The following is a 21,560-nucleotide window of genomic DNA, read 5'->3' as shown; positions in this document are numbered from 1 at the left end:
CCAGTAAGGACTTGATTCACCAGCCTTTGGAAAGTGGCAGGTGCATTCTTCAAACCAAAGGGCATTACCACAAATTGATAATGTCCTCCTGGGGTCGAGAAAGCAGTTTTGGCCTTTGCACTCTCAGCTAGTCTGATTTGCCAGTAGCCTGCTGTTAGGTCAAATGTGCTCAAATACTTAGCAGCTGCCAGTCTGTCAATGAGCTCATCTGCCCTAGGTATTGGGTGGGCATCTGTCCTAGTGACAGCATTGAGACCTCTGTAATCCACGCAAAACCTCATCTCTCTCTTACCATCTTGGGTGTGAGGTTTTGGCACAAGGACTACAGGACTAGCCCAAGGGCTCTCTGAAGGTTCAATGACTCCCAGCTCCAACATCTTTTGTACCTCAACTTTTATGCAGTCCCTGACATGGTCAGGTTGCCTGTAGATTTTACTCTTCACAGGCAGACTGTCACCAGTGTCCACCTCATGGGTGCACCAGTTTGTCTGACTTGGGGTCAGAGAGAACATATGTCTGTAGGAGTGCAGAACCTGTCTGCAGTCCTGTTGCTGATGGACAGTGAGGCTGTCAGAAAAGACCACACCATCAACTGAGCCATCATCAGGGTTCTGAGTCAACAGGTCTGGGAGAGGGTCACTCTCTTCCTCCTGCCCCTCATCTGTAGCCATGAGTAGCCCCATGTCTGCCCTGTCAACATATGCCTTCAATCTGTTGACATGAAGCACCCTGTGGGGGCTTCTGGGAGTCCCAAGGTCCACCAAGTAGGTGACTTCTCCCTTTTTCTCAACAATAGTGTGGGGTCCAGACCATTTGTCTTGGAGTGCCGCTGGGGCCACTGGCTCCAACACCCACACTTTCTGTCCTGGCTGGTAAACAGTCAGTACAGCCTTTTGGTCATGCCAAGCTTTTTGGAGTTCTTGGCTTGCCTCAAGGTTTTTAGAAGTCTTCTTCATATACTCTGCCATCCTGGAGCGGAGACCAAGTACATAATCCACTATGTCTAGTTTGGGTTGTCTGAGAGGTCTCTCCCATCCTTCCTTCACCAAACACAGGGGTCCTCTTACAGGATGCCCAAACAAAAGCTCAAAAGGGCTGTAGCCAACCCCCTTTTGTGGGACCTCTCTGTAAGCAAACAGAAGGCAGGGTAAAAGGATGTCCCATCTTCGCCTAAGCTTGTCTGGTAATCCTTTTATCATTCCCTTTAGGGTCTTGTTGAATCTCTCAACAAGCCCATTGCACTGTGGGTGATAGGGTGTGGTGAACTTATAGTTAACACCACACTCCTTCCACATTGCAGTCAAGTATCCTGACATAAAGTTGGCACCTCTGTCAGAAATGACCTCCTTTGGAAAGCCCACTCTGGAGAATACTCCAAGCAGGGCCCTTGCCACAACAGGAGCTGTTGTGGTCCTCAGGGGAATTGCTTCTGGGTACCTGGTGGCATGGTCCACTATCACCAGTATGAATCTGTGCCCAGATGCTGTTTTTGGGTCCATTGGTCCTACAATATCTATGCCCACTCTTTCAAAGGGGACCCCCACCACAGGTAGTGGTATGAGGGGGGCCTTTGTGGTGTCACCTGATTTGCCACTGGCTTGGCAGGTGACACAGGAGCGACAAAACTCCTTAGTATCTTCTGACATATGGGGCCAGTGAAAGTGAGGGACAAGCCTGTCCCAAGTCTTGTTCTGGCCTAAATGTCCTGCAAGGGGAATATCATGGGGCAAGGTTAGAAGGAAGCCTCTGAACTTCAGTGGTATGACCAACCTCCTGGATGCACCAGGCTTGGGGTCTCTAGCCTCTGAGTACAGTAGCCCTTCATCCCAATACACTCTATGGGTACCTTGAGCATTCCCTGCAGCCTCAGCAGCAGCCAGCTGTCTGAGGGGTTCAAGAGAGGGGCAGTCTAATTGAGCCTGCCTCAGATCTGCCCTGGAAGGTCCCCCTGTCCCAAGAAACTCAACCTGATCAGGTTCAAGTTCTTCTAGGACAGTTCCTTCAGGGCTCTCAGAATCATCCTTCTGGGAGGGCTGATCCACCACCTGAGGCAGGGGGGAAGGCACAGCCTTAACCCTACTGCTCTTTCTCTTGGGTTGTGACTGGTCCATAGTTTCAGGATCCAGCACTTGTTCAGTGTTGCACTTTTTGGCCTGTGACCTGGTCACAGCAAGGACATGTGCATCTATCCCCAGCATTTCTGCATGGGTCCTATACTCCACTTCAGACCAAACTGAAGTTTCAAGATCATTGCCCAGTAAACACTCTACAGGAAGGTCTGAACTAACAACAACTTTCTTGAGGCCAGTTACCCCTCCCCAGGAGAAGTTAACAATAGCCACACTATGGGAGGTAGTGGCATTGCTAGCGTTGGTCACTAGGTAATTCTCACCTAGTATGATCTGTCCAGGGTCCACAAAAGCAGGTGTCACCATTGTGACACTAGCTCCAGTGTCCCTGTAGGCCTGAGCCATTCTTTGGTTGATAAAAGGTGTCTGTCTGTACTTGCCCAGGTTACTGGGGCCTACAGTAGAGGACAAAGCTAAGTCCCCATCACAGATCAGGACAGCCTGAGTAGGTACTCTGACTAGGCCAGAATCCTCCTCAGTTCCCAGGGTTAACCCTACTACACCCTTTTGCTGGGAACCACCACTTACAGCTGAACTAGGGGGTACAGTTGCCTTAGGGGCAATGGTGGCTGGGGGCTTATCCTTCTTGGTGCACTCACTAAACCAATGTGAGTTGGACTTACAATAGTTGCACCATGGTTTCTTTTGGCCATCTTTCTTCTTATCCTTTTTGGAACCACCCTCCCCCTGAGCCTTTTGGGGGCCTGGTGAAGACTTCTGGTCTTTTTGTTTCTGCTCATTACCCTTCTGGTCTGCCTTTTTCTGATCACCGCCCTGGTTCTGGTTTTTCTGCTTAACTCTAGTCCTGACCCATCTATCTGCCTTCTTTCCCAATTCTTGGGGAGAAGTCAGATCAGAATCAATCAGGTATTGATGCAATAGCTGGTTTTGACAGTTGTTAAGTATTTGCTCTCTCATGATCAAATTATACAATCCTGTATAGTCCTTAACCTTACTTCCCATTAGCCAGCCTTCCAGAGCCTTAGTGGCACAATCTACAAAGTCAGTCCAGTCCTGAGTCTGTGTCTTCTGGGTATCCCTGAACAACAACCTGTATCGTTCAGTGGTTAGGCCAAACCCATCAATCAGAGCACTCTTCAGGACAGTGTAATTATCTGCATCCTCATCACTAACTGTGAGGAGCTTGTCTCTTCCTTTCTCAGAGAAGGAGAGCCACAAGATAGCTGCCCACTGACTTTGGGGTACCTGCTGTACTTTGCAAGCTCTCTCCAAAGCAGTTATCCATTTGTGGATGTCATCCCCACACTTGTAGGGAGGGACAATCTTGCTCAGGTTTCTATTATCATAGTGCCTGTCTCTATCTCTAGGAATGTTGCTGCCACCAGTGGGTTCTAACCCACTTAATTTTTGTTCTCTAGCCAGAGCAAGCTTCTCTTTGGCAAGGGCAAGTTCTTCCCTCTGAATCCTCAGATTAGCCTCACTCATTCTGGCTGCATGCTCCTTTCTCTCAGGTGAAGTCATTCCCCTGTGAGAGGAAGCATTAGAGATGCTAGAGACATGGGAGTGGATGGATTCCCTTGAAGGGGATCTGTCCCTCCTGCTTCTCTGTGAATGCCTACTTGTGGGTCTGTATGGGGGGACCCCATGCAAACTCCCATGTAAACTTAAGTTAGCCTGGCTAAGTCTCCTTACTTGGCTCTGGCTGTCTACCTCCCCATCTGAAGCCCCATCTGACTCCTCTGTGGTGGGTAGACCCTCCTCTGTGCCTAGGGCACCTGCCTGAGATGCCCTCTGAGCATCATACTCCTCTAGGAGTTGTCTTAACTGAAGGAGGGTAGGGTTTGCACCCTGTTTTATTCCTCTGGAGGTACACAATTGTCTCATCTCCTGGAATGTTAAGGTATCATACCTAGAGGGGGTCTTCTGCAGACCTGACCCTCCTGGGAGAGCATCTACTTGATCTCCTCCCAGAGGCATGATCTAGTGAGGGTGTGGTGTGTGCACCTACCTACACTAGTTGTTTCTACTAAACCTCTCTAGTAGTTGTAGTCAGGGTGTGTTACTCCCTTCAACCTACCACTACTAAGTCCAGTAGGACTTAAGTATTATAAACTATGTTATATGTACCTAGACAATATCTGTGTGATCTTTCAATTTAGTATCTCAAGATTACAATGGTATTACAACAGCAAGCTCAGATCCCACCGCTGCCACCAATGTGAGAAGTTGGCCTGATGTATGATGTCACTAGTTATAGTGTACACCTTATATCAGTCCAAATACCCTTATGGTGATTGGTTGTAAAGTCAACCTTATAGACCAGCTATCCTAGTGGTAGCATGGACAAGAGCAGTCTTAGGCTAAACTCTGAATGGCATGTGAAGCCAGCTGTGATACCATATATAATCCCTTGAATACCAAAATGAAAGGACACCACAACAGATATATATATAAAATAAAGTGTATTTATTCTAAGCAAACCCTCAGCACTCTTTATGAGTTTAGAGGTAAGTACAACACAGTCTTATTAATGCATACAGTAAGTCACACAGGTAAGTAATACAGTTAGGCCCTAGGGGCCACGCAAACCATATACTAAATAAGTGGTATAAGAACCACTGTCACGGAAATAGAATAGGCCTAGGCCTAGGGAATCGCTGGGGCTACACTACACTAGCGTTAGTTAGGAAGTGGGAGGCCCACGGGATTCGTGTGCAGAGTGGAAACACTCACGCGTAATGCGTAAAAGTCAATAGCAATATTACAGTTTAGAAATGGATAGATTTAGGACACTTCCGGAGTAGCTAGGAAGTTGAGACTTGAAAACTAGACACTAGGATAGTCACTATCCTGATGAGCACCGGAGTACCCAAGTTACCTAGCCCACAGGCTGCGGGTGCATAGGGGTGAAGATGCGTCGTTTTCGTCGTCGACTCCTATGGATGCCTGAAGAAAGATGCTGACAGGCAGTCAGTGAAGAGTGTCCGGTGGATCCCAAGGCTGGGATCAAGAAGAGAAGAAACCTGCAAGCAGAAGGGACAGAGTCAAGGTCACTAGCCAGTGACCACGTGGAACCAGGAAGGAACCAGGCGATGTCGTGAAGAGTTGCAGGTGAAGGTGAAGCTTGTCGCTGCAGCCAGGAGGACCAGGAAGCGTCGAGGACGACCAGGACCAGGAGGCGAGCTGTCCCACGAAGGCTCTTGCTGTCGGCGGCGTCGAAGTTGGACTAGGACTCACCAAGCCTTGGCAAGCGGAACCCACGAAGAACAAGGGACTTGCTTCTGGTGCAGACCAGGAAGGTCTGGGGTGCTTCTTCTTTGCAGAGAAGCGGGAGCCAGTCTGGAGGAGCCAAACCAGCGCAGAAGATTTCAGGGAGCGTCGTCACAAAGGCCACTAGCCAGCGGGCAAGCAACCGGACAGACGCGGCAAGCAGGAAAATGCTGAAGGGCCCCACGCAGGACTCGTGGAGTGTGGGGGGCTGGTCTTCGGTGCAGTTGGTGCTTGGGGTTGGGGCTTCTCAATCCCCGGTGCACAACTTCGAGGGTACCTCAGAAGCTGCGCTGTAAGTTACTAGCCACTTTTCCCAGGTAGCCGGTCCCACGTCGCTCGTCGCCTCCACGGATCTCAGCTCTGCTGCAGATGTGGATGAGGGTCGGAGAAGTCTGGAAATCAAGGCTCTGGTCGGGCTCTGCAGTCGGTTCCTCGTCGAACGTTTCACAAAGCAAAGGGTAGTCTCTTGATGGTGCCTGTTTGCACAGGGTAGCCACTCCTTGGCTACAAGGGAGATTCTTCAGTCTTCTTCTTTCGTCGAATGTCGAAGGTCCAGAGTTTCTGTTCAGTTTTGCAGGTTCAGGATAATCTAAAGTCTTGAGGCCCAACTCCCACTCTTATACTAATCTGGGGGGCTGGGATACCTGCGAGGTCACGCCTTATGGGTGGGACCTGGGAGGGGGGTGGTTACACCCACTTCCCTTTGTCCAGTTTCGCGCCAGAGCTGGGGCTGGAGTGCCCCAGCGCCGGTTTGAACTGGACTATGCAAGGAACACCTTGTGTGCCCCAGGCATGTCTCATTCCTTTCAGCCCACCCTGCCCCAATACACTAAAGGCTGTCTGGAGAGGTGCTAGCACCTCCCCAAGCAGGAAACCTATTGTCCAGGCCTCCCTGGCTGGGATCACTCCCAGCTGCAGGAGGTCAGACTTGTGTCGTGGCAGCAGCATCCATTTTGTGATGCTGAGGCTTTGGTCAGAGGCTAACAGTTGAAGTATGATTTTAACATGTCTTTCCCTCTAGAAGGGGGGAATAATATTCTCATGTCCAGAAATGGCATGGGGGTATTATTCCCTAGTGTTAGACACCTTACACGACATGTTTTGATAAAGCCAAACCATAGTTACCATAACCGTCTAAGATTATAAGGCACTTTAAGAGTATATGGTAGGCTATATCATAGAACAGCTATAAGGACATGGTTCCGAAAGCTGCAGACAGGCTCAGCTCATGCTAGAGCACCACCTCACATGTTACCAAGCACTCTGCCTCCAGGATTGTCAAGGCCTGCCATAGGAGTGACTGATAGGTACACATGTGTCTATATGTAAGTCAGGTATAGGAATACTACACCTAAGCAAGGGGTGATTACACGACCTTGCCCCAGCTGAGTGATCAGCCAGTTGTGTCAAAATGGAAGGCCAGGCCAGGGGTGGCACAATACATGCTGCAGCCCCTGGTAGGCCTAGGGTACACCTATGCCCTGGGTACCTAGGGTACACTGTACAGGGGCCAATAAGGTGATCCTATCCAAATGGGTTATGCACCTAAAGTACATAGTATTAATTTAGAGAGAGAACAGCAGGGCTGTGGGTCTGATTAGCAGGCCCACAGCCACATCTAAGTCGAAAACCAGTAAAGCAAAAGCAAAAAGTGGGGGTGAACATAGAAAGCAGACCCTACTCTCCTACAACCAGACCCAAGCCAACTTCTCACACTCATGGCCAACCAAATGCTCAGTGCGGCAGCTGATGGGGCATCTTTAGCTGCTCACTCATATTTGCATGGGGTATGCGCAAGAAGATCCTCTTGGTTGCGCCTTACAGCTTTGAAACCGGAGGCCCAACAATGCATCCTGAATCTTTCTTTCTCTGGTAATTCATTGTTCGAGGAGATGGCGAGGATGAAGTCTGAACTGGACACTCTGAAAGCTGTCAGTTCAGAGAAAAAGAAAGAGTACAGACGGCCGTACAGGCCTTACAATCGTAGGGTATTCCATCAGAGGGTTCAAGCCTTTCAATGGTCCCATAGGCTGTACCATCAGACCAAATCTCATCATCAGGGACGTCGCTCTGCCAGATGTAGAGGAGCACCCCGACAGTCCTCTTCAACTGCCAAGAACACCTGCAAGCAATGAAAGTTCACTTCCTCTGTCACCATCACCCACTCTACTGGGAGGAAGTATTTCCGGACATGTAAAAGAGTGGTGCAAAATAAATGATCAGTGGGTGCTAAATGTACTACAAGATGGTTATACACTACGTTTTTGTGCTCCTCCAAAGTGCATCCTCCCAGGGAAGTCAAGAGTTCACCAACTACCGCTGTTATGTCGGGAGGTATCCACTCTCCTACAAAAATGGGCAATAGAAAAAGTTCCCTCATCACAGCGAGGAAGATGTTATACTCCAGGTACTTCTAGGTGCAGAAGAAGGGTCAAAAAGAGAGTATCTGAAAGAAACACGTTAGTTAGATTCCTCACCTTAGAATATCCCCAGGCATCAGGCTGGATCCGGAAAGATTTTTGTAGCAATACCCCTTGCGCGTCGCTAGGCGTCGTCTGCGGCTCTGCGTCCGTCGTCGGCGTCGTGCGCCGGAATGACGTCGTCAGAGTACTTAGACGCCGCCCTCGCGCGCTGACGTCAGTTCTTCTTTTTTCCGCGCCAGTAAGCGCCGATCCTGGAAGAGCTTACCCCTAGTCATTTTTTGACTAACTTTTTTGACTTTTTTGTCTATTGACTCGACTCTGGTGCCGGTAGGATGCCTGGTTTCAAAGCCTGTGAAGCCTGTCATCGCCTGATGTCGGTGACGGATCACCATCGCCGGTGCCTTTATTGCCTTTGGGCCGACCATGACGCGGAGTCGTGCCTCGATTGCCAGGCCTTGACATCGAAAGCTAGGCGGGAGCGGTCCCGTAAGCTTCTCGAGCTTCGGCACTCGGCTCCGCGCCGCTCTCGGTCCCGGTCCAGGAGGATGTCCAAGGACCGATCGCCGAGCCGCACCCATCGTCATCGCACGTCGGGGTTTTCCGGTAAGTCGAAGCACTCCAAGAAGTCCAAGAGACGACATCGCTCTTCGGACTCCCCTCACCAGTCGCGCGACTCGGCTGAGGGTCAGGGTGGTCCCACCCCCGCGGCTCCGTCGGAGCCGCAGGAGCCGCGTCCGTCCCCATACCCGCCGGTCCCTGGGACTGACGCGACTCCGGCGGAGGTCAGTGCCTTCCTCTCGGCCATGAGGGGCCTGGCTCCACCGTCGATGCCTGTAGGCGCACCTTCGGGCCCGCAGGTTCAACTGGGCGACCTTGTGTGCCGGCGGCTCCGGCCCCGGCGCCGTCGACGGCTCCGGCCCCGACGCCGCAGGTCCCCGAGGGATCCAGGCCTGGATCTCGGTCGCCGCCGGTCGACCTCACGACGCCTCCTCCGCCTACGCCGACACCGGTTCCACCCCCGGCGCCGTCCCCGGACGACGTCGTTCCCCAGTTTAGCCCCGGTCCGGGCCCGACGCCGGCGCAGCGCCGCCCGGCGCCGCTTCCGGCGCCGATTGCTGAACGCTTCATCTACTGCCCGGCTCCAATCATTCCTCCTGTTTATCGGGAATCGGATGACGAGGGCGACTGGGAGGGGTCTGAAGACCCTATGGCCGCTCAGGCCCAACTTTCTCAGGACTGGGCAGAGGAATTGGGGGATGCCAGCGGTCTGGATACCTCCCCGGACGCTGGTTTCATCCCTCCTCTAACTGTGGCCTCAGAGGAGGGTGCAGCCATTTCAGTGGTGCTGCGCAAGGCGGCCGAAGCCCTAGGGCTGGAGTTGCCTGCTGTGGCCGTGAGGACTAACGTCCTCACAGAGGTCCTTCAACCGACAGCAAGCTCCACTGAGCCTCTGCTGCAGTTTAATGAGGCCCTCATTGACGTTCTGCAGGGCACTTGGTCCAAGCCCTCCACAGTCCCTCCTGTGGACCGGAACGTTGCCCGGCGCCACCGCCCTGCTCCGGGCGACCCCAGTTTCCTCTCCCAACACCCCACCCCCGAGAGTCTGGTTATCCAGGCCTCAACCTCCCAATCCTCCTTCCCGTCCGCTCCTCCGGATCAGGAATCCAAGAGGTTGGAACAGTTTGGCAAGAAACTGTTCTCGTCCCTGAGTTTGGGGCTGCGGTCTTTAAATACCGCTTGCCTTTTGGACCCTTATTCCCACTCTCTGTGGGATACGGTGGAGGATGTGCTGCCCTTGTGTCCGGTTGAGGCCCGGACACGACTCGCTCAAGCACTTGCTGACGGTCGAGATGCAGCACGGCACGCTATATGGTGTGGACTTGACACCACGGACTGGCTGAGGTCCACGTCATTTTCGGGGGATGTCCAGAGTTCCCTCATGGACATGCCCTTTGATGGCACTCGCCTTTATGGTGAGAAGGCGGACAGTGCCCTGGCTCGGTTCAAGGACTCCCGGGCCACAGCCAAGTCCTTGGGTCTTTCGGCCCCGCGGCCGCAAACTTCCGCCTTTCGTCCCTTTCAAGGCCAAGGAAGGGGCGCCTCCTCACGTCCGCCCAGCCACCGGCCGCAGACCCAACATGCACGCGGACGTGGATTCCGCCGAGGCGGTACTGGAGGTCAACGTGCCGGTCAGTCCACATCCACCCCGGCAGCATCCGCCTCAAAGCCTTCCTAGTCCGAGCTTTCAAGCCCATTCAACGCCAGTGGGCGGCAGGGTTCGCCATCACCTGCTCCACTGGCGCTCCATCACGTCGGACAGGTGGGTGCTGCAAATCGTCCGAAGGGGCTACTCCCTCCCCTTCGAGACGACCCCTCCAGCCATGCCACCGCTGAACCACCGTATGTCGGGGGATCATTTGCATCTTCTACGCGAGGAAGTTTCGGCCCTCTTGGCCAAAGAGGCCGTCGAGCGCGTTCCTGGTCCAGAAGTAGGTCGTGGTTGTTATTCCCACTACTTTCTGATTCCCAAGAAGGGCAAAGGGGGCCTACACCCGATCTTGGACCTCAGGAGCGTCAACGCCTTCCTCCGGAAGGACCGGTTCAAGATGCTCACTTTAGCTCAGGTTCTGGCTGCCCTAGACCCTGGAGACTGGATGGTAGCGTTGGACTTGCAGGACGCTTATTTCCACATCCCTGTCCTGCCGGCCCACTGGCGTTACCTGCGGTTCACGGTGGGTCAGGAGCACTTTCAGTTCACCGTGCTCCCCTTCGGCCTCACCAGTGCCCCTCGGGTGTTCACGAAAGTGATGGCGGTGGTCGCAGCTCATCTGCGCCGATCAGGGGTTCCATTCTTCCCCTATCTTGACGACTGGGTGTTGAAGGCGGGCCCGCCCCAGCAAGTCGTCTCCCACCTCCAGACTACGGCCGACCTCCTGCACTCGCTGGGGTTCTCCATCAATGTGCCGAAGTCGCACCTGAGTCCCTCCCAGAAGCTCCTTTTCATTGGAGCGGTTCTCCATTCGGCGCAGTTCCGGGTCTATCCGCCGGAACAGCGGGTCCGGGACATTCAGGCCCTGATTTCCATCTTCCGGCCTCTGTCCTGGGTTTCGGTCAGGTTGGTGCTGCGGCTTCTGGGGCTGATGGCCTCCTGCATCCTGTTGGTACCTCACGCCAGGTGGCGGATGCGGGCTCTGCAGTGGGACCTGAAGTTTCAGTGGGCCCAGCATCGAGGCAACCTGTCCGACCATGTCTTGATCTCGGAGGGCACTGCGAACCAGCTGCAGTGGTGGCTCACGAATCGCGATTGGTTCAGCGGCAGATCCCTCTCCCTTCCCCAACCGGAGCATGTCGTAGTGACGGATGCGTCCCTCTTGGGATGGGGGGGGCCATATGGGAGAGGCGGAGATCGGAGGACTCTGGTCTCCGGCGGAGACTCGGCTCCATATCAACCCATTGGAGCTGAGGGCGATCCGACTTGCACTAAAAGCCTTCCTTCCCTCTGTCCGGGGAAGTGTCGTGCAGGTGTTCACGGACAACACCACCGCCATGTGGTACTGCAACAAACAGGGCGGGGTGGGGTCGTGGACCCTTTGTCAGGAGGCTCTGCGCCTCTGGACATGGCTGGAACATCAGGGCATCACCCTGGTGGTTCAACATCTGGCGGGCTCTCTGAACGCCAGAGCAGACAAACTCAGCCGCCGGTGCATGATGGATCACGAATGGCGTCCAAACTCAGACGTGGCGCAAGGCCTCTTTCTGCAGTGGGGAGAGCCTTGGTTAGATCTATTCGCCACCGAAGAGAACGCGCAATGTCAGTGTAGGAGAGTAGGGTCTGCTTTCTATGTTCACCCCCACTTTTTGCTTTTGCTTTACTGGTTTTCGACTTAGATGTGGCTGTGGGCCTGCTAATCAGACCCACAGCCCTGCTGTTCTCTCTCTAAATTGATACTATGTACTTTAGGTGCATAACCCATTTGGATAGGATCACCTTATTGGCCCCTGTACGGTGTACCCTAGGTACCCAGGGCATAGGTGTACCCTAGGCCTACCAGGGGCTGCAGCATGTATTATGCCACCCCTGGCCTTCCATTATGACACAACTGGCTGATCACTCAGCTGGGGCAAGGTCGTGTAATCACCCCTTGCTTAGGTGTAGTATTGCTATACCTAACTTACATATAGACACATGTGTACCTATCAGCCACTCCTATGGCAGGCCTTAACAATCCTGGAGGCAGAGTGCTTGGTAACATGTGAGATGGTGCTCTAGCATGAGCTGAGCCTGTCTGCAGCTTTCGGAACCATGTCCTTATAGCTGTTCTATGATATAGCCTACCATATACTCTTAAAGTACCTTATAATCTTAAACGGTTATGGTAACTATGGTTTGGCTTTATCGAAACATGTCGTGTAAGGTGTCTAACACTGTGGAATAATACCCCCATACCATTTCTGGACATGAGGATATTATTCCCCCCTAGTTCTAGTGTACACCTTATATCAGTCCAAATACCCTTATGGTGATTGGTTGTAAAGTCAATCTTATAGACCAGCTATCCTAGTGGTAGCATGGACAAGAGCAGTCTTAGGCTAAACTCTGAATGGCATGTGAAGCCAGCTGTGATACCATATATAATCCCTTGAATACCAAATGAAAGGACACCACAATAGATATATATATAAAATAAAGTGTATTTATTCTAGTCAAATCCTCAGCACTCTTTATGAGATTAGAGGTAAGTACAACACAGTCTTATTTAAGCATACATTAAGTCACACAGGTAAGTAATACAGTTAGGCCCTAGGGGCCACGCAAACCATATACTAAGTAAGTGGTATAAGGACCACTGTCACGGAAATAGGATAGGCCTAGGCCTAGGGAATCGCTGGGGCTACACTATACTACCAAAGGTTAGGAAGTGGGAGGCCCACGGGATTCAGGTGCAGAGTGGAAACACTCACGCGTAATGCGTAAAAGTCAATAGCAATAGTACAGTTTAGAAATCGATAGATTTAGGACACTTCCGGAGTAGCTAGGAACTCGAGACTGGAAAACTAGACACTAGGATAGTCACTATCCTGATGAGCACCGGAGTACCCAAGTTACCTATCCCACAGGCTGCGGGTGCATAGGGGTGAAGTTGCATCGGGTTTCGTCGTCGACTCCTATGGATGCCTGAAGAAAGATGCTGACAGGCAGTCAGTGAAGAGTGTCCGGTGGATCCCAAGGCTGGGATCAAGAAGAGAGGAGACCTGCAAGCAGAAGGGACAGAGTCAAGGTCACTAGCCAGTGACCACGTGGAACCAAGAAGGAACCAGGCGATGTCGTGAAGATTGCAGGTGAAGGTGAAGCTTGTCGCTGCAGCCACGAGGACCAGGAAGCGTCGAGGACGACCAGGACCAGGAGGCGAGCTGTCCCACGAAGGCTCTTGCTGTCGGCAGCTTCGAAGTTGGACTAGGACTCACCAAGCCTTGGCAAGCGGAACCCACGCAGAACGGAGGACTTGCTTCTGGTGCAGACCAGGAAGGTCTGGGATGCTTCTCTTTTTCAAAGGAGCAGGAGCCAGTCTGGAGGAGCCAAACCAGCGATGAAGATTTCAGGGTGCGTCGTCACAAAGGCCACTAGCCAGCGGGCAAGCAACCGGACAGACGCGGCAAGCAGGAAAATGCTGAAGGGCCCCACGCAGAACTCGTGGAGTGTGGGGGGCTGATCTTCGGTGCAGATGGTGCTTGGGGTTGGGGCTTCTCAATCCCCGGTGCACAACTTCGAGGGTGCCTCAGAAGCTGCGCTTGAAGATACTAGCCACTTTTCCCAGGTAGCCGGTCCCACGTCGCTAGTGGCCTCCACGGTTCTCAGCTCTGCTGTGAATGTGGATCAGGGTCGGAGAAGTCTGGAAGTCAAGGCTCTGGTCGGGCTCTGCAGTCGGTTCCTCGTAGAACTTGGGCAAAGCAAAGGGTAGTCTCTTGATGGTGCCTGTTTGCACAGGGTAGCCACTCCTTGGCCACAAGGGAGATTCTTCAGTCTTCTTCTTTCGTCGAATGTCGAAGGTCCAGAGTTTCTGTTCAAGTTTGCAGGTTCAGGATAATCTAAAGTCTTGAGGCCCAACTCCCACTCTTATACTAATCTGGGGGGCTGGGATACCTGCTAGGTCACGCCTTATGGGTGGGACCTGGGAGGGGGTGGTTACACCCACTTCCCTTTGTCCAGTTTCACGCCAGAGCTGGGGCTGGAGTGCCCCAGCGCCGGTTTGAACTGGACTATGCAAGGAACACCTTGTGTGCCCCAGGCATGACTCATTCCTTTCAGCCCACCCTGCCCCAATACACTAAAGGCTGTCTGGGGAGGTGCTAGCACCTCCCCAAGCAGGAAACCTATTGTCCAGGCCTCCCTGGCTGGGATCACTCCCAGCAGCAGGAGGTCAGACTTGTGTCGTGGCTGCAGCATCCATTTTGTGATGCTGAGGCTTTGGTCAGAGCTAACAGTGAAGTATGATTTTAGCATGTCTTTCCCTCTAGAAGGGGGGAATAATATCCTCATGTCCAGAAATGGTATGGGGGTATTATTCCACAGTGTTAGACACCTTACACGACATGTTTCGATAAAGCCAAACCATAGTTACCATAACCGTTTAAGATTATAAGGCACTTTAAGAGTATATGGTAGGCTATATCATAGAACAGCTATAAGGACATGGTTCCGAAAGCTGCAGACAGGCTCAGCTCATGCTAGAGCACCATCTCACATGTTACCAAGCACTCTGCCTCCAGGATTGTTAAGGCCATAGGAGTGACTGATAGGTACACATGTGTCTATATGTAAATCAGGTATAGGAATACTACACCTAAGCAAGGGGTGATTACACGACCTTGCCCCAGCTGAGTGATCAGCCAGTTGTGTCAAAATGGAAGGCCAGGCCAGGGGTGGCATAATACATGCTGCAGCCCCTGGTAGGCCTAGGGTACACCTATGCCCTGGGTACCTAGGGTACACTGTACAGGGGCCGATAAGGTGATCCTATCCAAATGGATTATGCACCTAAAGTACATAGTATTAATTTAGAGAGAGAACAGCAGGGCTGTGGGTCTGATTAGCAGGCCCACAGCCACATCTAAGTCGAAAACCAGTAAAGCAAAAGCAAAAAGTGGGGGTGAACATAGAAAGCAGACCCTACTCTCCTACACATACCATTTCTGGACATGAGGATATTAATCCCCCCTTCTAGAGGGAAAGACATGTTGAAATCATACTTTACTGTTAGCCTCTGACCAAAGCCTCAGCATCCCAAAATGGATGCTGCTGCCACGACACAAGTCTGACCTCCTGCTGCTGGGAGTGATCCCAGCCAGGGAGGCCTGGACAATAGGTTTCCTGCTTGGGGAGGTGCTAGCACCTCCCCAGACAGCCTTTAGTGTATTGGGGCAGGGTGGCTGAAAGGAATGAGACATGCCTGGGGCACACAAGGTGTTCCTTGCATAGTCCAGTTCAAACCGGCGCTGGGGCACTCCAGCCCCAGCTCTGGCGCGAAACTGGACAAAGGGAAGTGGGTGTAACCACCCTATCCCAGGTCCTACCCATAAGGCGTGACCTAGCAGGTATCCCAGCCCCCCAGATTAGTTTAAGAGTGGGAGTTGGGCCTCAAGACTTTAGATTATCCTGAACCTGCAACTTGAACAGAAACTCTGGACCTTCGACATTCGACGAAAGAAGAAGACTGAAGAATCTCCCTTGTGGCCAAGGAGTGGCTACCCTGTGCAAACAGGCACCATCAAGAGACTACCCTTTGCTTTGCTGAAGTTCTACGAGGGACCGACTGCAGAGCCCGACCAGAGCCTTGACTTCCAGACTTCTCCGACCCTGATCCACATCCACAGCCGAGCTGAGATCCGTGGAGGCGACGAGAGACGTGTGACCGGCTACCTGGGAAAAGTGGCTAGTATCTTCAAGCGCAGCTTCTGAGGCACCCTCGAAGTTGTGCACCGGGGATTGAGAAGCCCCAACCCCAAGCACCATCTGCACCGAAGATCAGCCCCACACACTCCACGAGTCCTGCGTGGGGCCCTTCTGCATTTTCCTGCTTGCCGCGTCTGTCCGGTTGCTTGCCCGCTGGCTAGTGGCCTTTGTGACGACGCATCCTGAAATCTTCACTGCTGGTTTGGCTCCTCCAGACTGGCTCCTGCTTCTTTGAAAAAGAGAAGCACCCCAGACCTTCCTGGTCTGCACCAGAAGCAAGTCCTCCGTTCTTCGTGGGTTCCGCTTGCCAAGGCTTGGTGAGTCCTAGTCCAACTTCGACGCCGCCGACAGCAAGAGCCTTCGTGGGACAGCTCGCCTCCTGGTCCTGGTCGTCCTCGACGTTCCCTGGTCCTCGTGGCTGCAGCGACAAGCTTCACCTTCACCTGCAATCTTCACGACATCGCCTGGTTCCTTCCTGGTTCCACGTGGTCACTGGCTAGTGACCTTGACTCTGTCCCTTCTGCTTGCAGGTCTCCTCTCTTCTTGATCCCAGCCTTGGGATCCACCGGACACTCTTCACTGACTGCCTGTCAGCAACTTTCCTTCAGGCATCCATAGAAGTCCACGACGAAACCCGACGCAAGTTCACACCTATGCACCCGCAGCCCGTGGGCTAGGTAACTTGGGTACTTCGGTGCTCACAAGGGTAGTGACTATCCTAGGGTCTAGTTTCCGAGTCTCAACTCTCTAGCTGCTTCAGAAGTGTCCCTAAACTGTTAATTTCTAACTGCTAGTAATTCTATCGACTTTTACGCATTACGCGTGAGTGTTTCCACTCTGCACCTGAATCCCGTGGGCCTCCCACTTCCTAACTGTTGCTAGTGTAGTGTAGCCCCAGCGATTCCCTAGGCCTAGGCCTATCCTATTTCCGTGACAGTGGTCCTTATACCACTTCTTTAGTATATGGTTTGCGTGGCCCCTAGGGCCTAACTGTATTACTTACCTGTGTGACTTAATGTATGCTTAAATAAGACTGTGTTGTACTTACCTCTAATCTCATAAAGAGTGCTGAGGGTTTGACTAGAATAAATACACTTTATTTTATATATATATCTGTTGTGGTGTCCTTTCATTTGGTATTCAAGGGATTATATATGGTATCACAGCTGGCTTCACATGCCATTCAGAGTTTAGCCTAAGACTGCTCTTGTCCATGCTACCACTAGGATAGCTGGTCTATAAGGTTGACTTTACAACCAATCACCATAAGGGTATTTGGACTGATAACAGGTGTACACTAGAACTAGTGACATCATACATCAGGCCAACTTCTCACATTGGTGAGCAGCGGTTGGGATCTGAGCTTGCTGTTGTAATACCATTGTAATCTTGAGATACTAAATTGAAAGATCACACAGATATTGTCTAGGTACATATAACATAGATTATAATACTTAAGTCCTACTGGACTTAGTGGTTGTAGGTTGAAGGGAGTAACACACCCTGACTACAACTACCAGAGAGGTTTAGTAGAAACAACTAGTGTAGGTAGGTGCACACACCACACCCTCACTAGATCATGTCTCTGGGAAGAGATCAAGAAGATGCTCTCCCAGGAGGGGCAGATCTGCAGAAGACCTCCTCTAGATATGATACCCTAACTTTTCAGGAGATGAGATAATTGTGTACCTCCAGAAAAATAAAACAGGGTGCAAACCCTACCCTCCTTCAGCTAAGACAACTCCTAGATGAGTATGATGCCCTTAAAGCCTCACAGGCAGGTACCCTAGGTACAAAGGAGGGTCTACCCACCACAGATGAGTCAGATGGGACTTCAGATGAAGAGGTAGACAGCCAGGGCCAAGTAGGAAGACTTAGCCAGGCTAACCTAAGCTTACATGGGAGTTTGCATGGGGTTCCCCATACAGACCCCCAAGTGGGCTTACACAGAGAAGCAGGAGGGACAGATCCCCTTCAAGGGAATCCATCCACTCCCATGTCTCTAGCATCTCTAATGCTTCCTCTCATAGGGGAATGACTTCCCCTAAGAGAAAGGAGCATGAAGCCAGAATGAGGGAAGCTAATCTGAGGATTCAGAGGGAAGAACTTGCCCTTGCCAAAGAGAAGCTTGCTCTGGCTAGAGAACAAAAGTTAAGTGGGTCAGAGCCCACTGGTGGCAGCAATATCCCTAAGGATAGAGACAGGCACTATGATAATAGAAACCTGAGCAAGATTGTCCCTCCCTACAAGTGTGGGGATGACATCCACAAATGGATAACTGCTTTGGAGAGAGCTTGCAAAGTACAGCAGGTATCCCAAAGTCAGTGGGCAGCTATCTTGTGGCTCTCCTTTTCTGAGCAAGGTAGAGACAAGCTCCTCACAGTTAGTGATGAGGATGCAGATAATTACACTGTCCTGAAGAGTGCTCTAATTGATGGGTTTGGCCTAACCACTGAACAATACAGGTTGTTGTTCAGGGATACCCAGAAGACACAGACTCAGGACTGGACTGACTTTGTAGATTGTGCCACTAAGGCTCTGGAAGGTTGGCTAGTGGGAAGTAAGGTTAAGGACTATACAGGATTGTATAATTTGATCATGAGAGAACAAATCCTTAACAACTGTCAAAACCAGCTATTGCATCAACACCTGATTGATTCTGATCTGACTTCTCCCCAAGAATTGGGAAAGAAGGCAGATAGATGGGTCAGGACTAGAGTTAAGCAGAAAAACCAGAACCAGGGCGGTGATCAGAAAAAGGCAGACCAGAAGGGTAATGATCAGAAACAAAAAGACCAGAAGTCTTCACCAGGCCCCCAAAAGGCTCAGGGGGAGGGTGGTCCCAAAAAGGATAAAAAGAAAGAAGGCCAAAAGAAACCATAGTGCAATAATTGTAAGTCCAACTCACATTGGTTTAGTGAGTGCACCAAAAAGGATAAGCCCCCAGCCACCATTGCCCCTAAGGCAACTGTACCCCCTAGTTCAGCTGTAAGTGGTGGTTCCCAGCAAAAGGGTGTAGTAGGGTTAACCCTGGGAACTGAGGAGGATTCTGGCCTAGTCAGAATACCTACTCAGGCTGTTCTGATCTGTGATGGGGACTTAGCTTTGTCCTCTACTGTAGGCCCCAGTAACCTGGGCAAGTACAGACAGACTCCTTTTATCAACCAAAGAATGGCTCAGGCCTACAGGGACACTGGGGCTAGTGTCACAATGGTGACACCTGCTTTTGTGGACCCTGAACAGATCATACTAGGTGAGAATTACCTAGTGACCAACGCTAGCAATGCCACTACCTCCCATAGTGTGGCTATTGTTAACTTCTCCTGGGGAGGGGTAACTGGCCTCAAGAAAGTTGTTGTTAGTTCAGACCTTCCTGTAGAGTGTTTACTGGGCAATGATCTTGAAACTTCAGTTTGGTCTGAAGTGGAGTATAGGACCCATGCAGAAATGCTGGGGATAGATGCACATGTCCTTGCTGTGACCAGGTCACAGGCCAAAAAGTGCACCACTGAACAAGTGCTGGATCCTGAAACTATGGACCAGTCACAACCCAAGAGAAAGAGCAGTAGGGTTAAGGCTGTGCCTTCCCCCCTGCCTCAGGTGGTGGATCAGCCCTCCCAGGAGGATGATTCTGAGAGCCCTGAGGGAACTGTCCTAGAAGAACTTGAACCTGATCAGGTTGAGTTTCTTGGGACAGGGGGACCTTCAAGGGCAGATCTGAGGCAGGCTCAATTAGACTGCCCCTCTCTTGAACCCCTCAGACAGCTGGCTGCTGCTGAGGCTGCAGGGAATGCTCAAGGTACCTATAGAGTGTATTGGGATGAAGGGCTACTGTATTCAGAGGCTAGAGACCCCAAGCCTGGTGCATCCAGGAGGTTGGTCATACCACTGAAGTTCAGAGGCTTCCTTCTTACCTTGGCCCATGATATTCCCCTTGCAGGACATTTAGGCCAGAACAAGAATTGGGACAGGCTTGTCCCTCACTTTCACTGGCCCCATATGTCAGAAGATACTAAGGAGTTTTGTCGCTCCTGTGTCACCTGCCAAGCCAGTGGCAAATCAGGTGGCACCACAAAGGCCCCCTCATACCACTACCTGTGGTGGGGGTCCCCTTTGAAAGAGTGGGCATAGATATTGTAGCACCAATGGACCCACAAACAGCATCTGGGCACAGATTCATACTGGTGATAGTGGACCATGCCACCAGGTATCCAGAAGCTATTCCCCTGAGGACCACAACAGCTCCTGTTGTGGCAAGGGCCCTGCTTGGAGTATTCTCCAGAGTGGGCTTTCCAAAGGAGGTCATTTCTGACAGAGGTGCCAACTTCATGTCAGGATACTTGACTGCAATGTGGAAGGAGTGTGGTGTGAACTACAAGTTCACCACACCCTATCACCCACAGTGCAATGGGCTTGTTGAGAGATTCAACAAGACCCTAAAGGGAATGATAAAAGGTTTACCAGACAAGCTTAGGCTAAGATGGGACATCCTTTTATCCTGCCTTCTGTTTGCTTACAGAGAGGTCCCACAAAAGGGGGTTGGCTACAGCCCTTTTGAGCTTTTGTTTGGGCATCCTGTAAGAGGACCCCTGTGTTTGGTAAGGGAAGGATGGGAGAGACCTCTCAGACAACCCAAACTTGACCTAGTGGACTATGTACTTGGTCTCCGCTCCAGGATGGCAGAGTATATGAAGAAGGCTTCTAAAAACCTTGAGGCAAGCCAAGAACTCCAAAAAGCTTGGCATGACCAAAAGGCTGTACTGACTGTTTACCAGCCAGGACAGAAAGTGTGGGTGTCGGAGCCAGTGGCCCCAGCAGCACTCCAAGACAAATGGTCTGGACCCCACACTATTGTTGAGAAAAAGGGAGAAGTCACCTACCTGGTGGACCTTGGGACTCCCAGAAGCCCCCACAGGGTGCTTCATGTCAACAGATTGAAGGCATATGTTGACAGGGCAGACATGGGGCTACTCATGGCTACAGATGAGGGGCAGGAGGAAGAGAGTGACCCTCTCCCAGACCTGTTGACTCAGAACCCTGATGATGGCTCAGTTGATGGTGTGGTCTTTTCTGACAGCCTCACTGTCCATCAGCAACAGGACTGCAGGCAAGTTCTGCAGTCCTACAGACATATGTTCTCTCTGACCCCAAGTCAGACAAACTGGTGCACCCATGAGGTGGACACTGGTGACAGTCTGCCTGTGAAGAGTAAAATCTACAGGCAACCTGACCATGTCAGGGACTGCATAAAAGTTGAGGTACAAAAGATGTTGGAGCTGGGAGTCATTGAACCTTCAGAGAGCCCTTGGGCTAGTCCTGTAGTCCTTGTGCCAAAGCCTCACACCCAAGATGGTAAGAGAGAGATGAGGTTTTGCGTGGATTACAGAGGTCTCAATGCTGTCACTAGGACAGATGCCCACCCAATACCTAGGGCAGATGAGCTCATTGACAGACTGGCAGCTGCTAAGTTTTTGAGCACATTTGACCTAACAGCAGGCTACTGGCAAATCAGACTAGCTGAGAATGCAAAGGCCAAAACTGCTTTCTCGACCCCAGGAGGACATTATCAATTTGTGGTAATGGCCTTTGGTTTGAAGAATGCACCTGCCACTTTCCAAAGGTTGGTGAATCAAGTCCTTACTGGGTTGGATGATTATTGTGCAGCTTATCTTGATGATATTGCTGTCTTTAGCTCCACCTGGGAGGATCACCTGGTCCACCTGAGGAATGTTTTAGAGGCCCTGCAAAAGGCAGGCCTCACTATCAAGGCCACTAAGTGCCAGATAGGGCATAGCAAGGTTGTATACCTGGGCCACCTAGTTGGTG

Source organism: Triturus cristatus, chromosome 4_1 (assembly GCF_964204655.1).
Source record: "Triturus cristatus chromosome 4_1, aTriCri1.1, whole genome shotgun sequence".
Lineage (NCBI taxonomy): Eukaryota > Metazoa > Chordata > Amphibia > Caudata > Salamandridae > Triturus > Triturus cristatus.
Note: the sequence above shows the minus strand (reverse complement) of the source record.